Below are 2,208 nucleotides of genomic sequence, written 5' to 3'. Positions count from 1 at the left end.
CTTTACACGAATTTTCCTCACTTCACCCAGGTGGGAATGGGTACCCGGCTATAGACAGCGAAAGATCTTGTCAGTTTGTTAGTGTTTGAGCGCTTAATCGGCTGCTTGCACTGTATGCTTCCCGGGAAGCTGAGAATGTTTCGGAGTATTCTATGGTCTGCTGGGGTAATAATATAGTGTAAAGCGCATAGAGCCTGCTGTTGAACGAGGATATGCGCTATACAAATGCTATCTATTATTAGTAGTAGTAGGAGGAGTAGTAGTAGTAGAAGCAACAGCAGTAGTAGTCGTAGTAGTTGCGAGACCGAAGTAAGGAAACCGAGTAATTCAAAACTGTTTAGCCACAAAATGCACAAATTTAGTCGTATCAACATTATGGAAAAGTGGTGACCAGAAGAGGGGGCGAGGAGAGGGGACGAGGAGAGGGGGCGAGGAGAGGGGGTTGGTAGGGAGAAAGTGATAATAATGCATCTGCTGTCCAAAAACAACAAAATCGCCCTCTCTCTCTCTCTCTCTCTCTCTCTCTCTCTCTCTCTCTCTCTCTCTCTCTCTCTCTCTCTCTCTCTTTCTCAGCGGAAATGGAACGGTATACAGTCAAACAGGAATCAATCCATGGCCATCAGACATGAAGTGAGAGTCTTTGTTAGTTTTAGTAAAAGTTTTACTAACTGCACTCGCAACACAAATAGGTCAAAAATCGTACCTAGGATTACAGGGGACCTATTACTATAAAGAGTAACATATTCCGAAAACAATGAGGAGAGGGACACGGTCTAAAAATTGTAACTCTGTTAAAGTTTTACTCTCCTGTCAACACCATTTTGGAAAATTTAGGGAGCGAGCTTCTTCAACAATGCCTGTCACTATCATATCCAACCCACACTGAGGGGGGATACAAATCCCCAAGTGAAAAATTACTTCCTCACTCAGGAATTGAACTGAACCCACGTCTTCTGCGTGCGATAGCTAAGTGGCTAGCGGCTACACCACAGGAAGAAAGACAAGGTCTGGAAAAATAGAATAAACGTCTTCCCTTATTTTAACCTTATCCGTGCGTCGTGTTTTACTGTCGTATCCATACGACGTGGGGAACTCTGTGCCACCACTTTCCAAAAAGGAAATCTACTCGTTAATCCGATCCGTACGCTTTGCACAGCAGTCTGTCAAAATGATTTTTGGAGAAATAGTGAAGGTTTCAAAGAGATCTTCGTACTAGAAGTATTCTAAAATGTGTAGAATACAACCCCGAGGCTACAATATGACCCCAGGGCGTACGGATAGGGTTAAGACTCCGGTACATTGGTTGTCATGGAAAACAGGCTAGGACACGCTATCGTACGTACGTATTTCTTTGAGCCTGTCTCTAGTCCACGTTACGACTACTGCAACTCTCCAATCGGTAAGTAGATCTGTGATCGGGTCGGCGTCCCTTTGTCCTAAGTTGTCTAGACAGAGTGCGTAGTCACCGGCGAGAGAGGAGATATTCAAAATGACGTCTGGGATGTTGGGTAGTCCGGGGATAGTTACTCGTGTTTAACCGCCAAGGGCCACCACGTTGGGGGCAACAGACGACAAAAAGCCATTTTCTTCCAGACAATGAATGGCCGGGGGTTATTACTTTGTTTTGTTTGGGGTGGGGTTTTTTCGTTGTTGTTTTTTTCTTCCAAGAGAAACAGTAAGTTGCATCTTCTTCTAGTAGCTGCATTCTTAAAGGATTTGTTTCAACTTTGTTTTGTTTGGGGGGTTTTTCGTCGTTGGTTTTTTTTCCCCAAGAGAAACAGTAAATTGCATCTTCTTCTACGAGTAGTAGCCGCATTCTTAAAGGATTTGTTTCTACTTACAGGGCAGGACGCTGAGACTCTTGGGAAGTGACAAAATGCCGCTTGCCCTTCAGACGTCGACCCCAGCCAAGTTTGTTTTACATAATGGAGCAGCACCTTCCTTCTTCCTCAGACAATCTTGAAAGGCGATTTCTTTTATTTTACACAATGTCTTTGGGGATGACCAATCCGTACACACCCTCTGCTCCTAGTAACGATGCATCAACGTCACCATTCTGTCAACATCGGCTCTGTTACCCGAATTGTGAATCAAAAACAGTTTCCTAAGATTTTCTACCTCTGACACCCCCTTCTCCCTCTCTCTATCTCTCTCTCTCTCTCTCTCTCTCTCTCTCTTCCTCCCCTCTCCCCCCTCCCCTAGTCGACG

General features: G+C 44.7%; 1 long non-coding RNA gene across 1 annotated transcript in view; it reads right to left on the bottom strand.

The window, feature by feature from the left end:
* LOC118477250 overlaps positions 1 to 1,468 on the bottom strand; it is a 64,545-nt gene extending 63,077 nt beyond the window's left edge. The window contains exon 1 of the long non-coding RNA XR_004858247.1: positions 1,344 to 1,468. This is a non-coding gene — a long non-coding RNA (uncharacterized LOC118477250). The remainder of the gene's footprint in view (positions 1 to 1,343) is intronic.
* Between the last annotated feature and the right edge of the window lie 740 nt (positions 1,469 to 2,208).

This window comes from Aplysia californica, unplaced genomic scaffold, assembly GCF_000002075.1.
Source record: "Aplysia californica isolate F4 #8 unplaced genomic scaffold, AplCal3.0 scaffold00050, whole genome shotgun sequence".
Lineage (NCBI taxonomy): Eukaryota > Metazoa > Mollusca > Gastropoda > Aplysiida > Aplysiidae > Aplysia > Aplysia californica.
The sequence above is the reverse complement of the archived record's forward strand: the minus strand, read 5'-3'. Positions and strand labels throughout refer to the sequence as shown.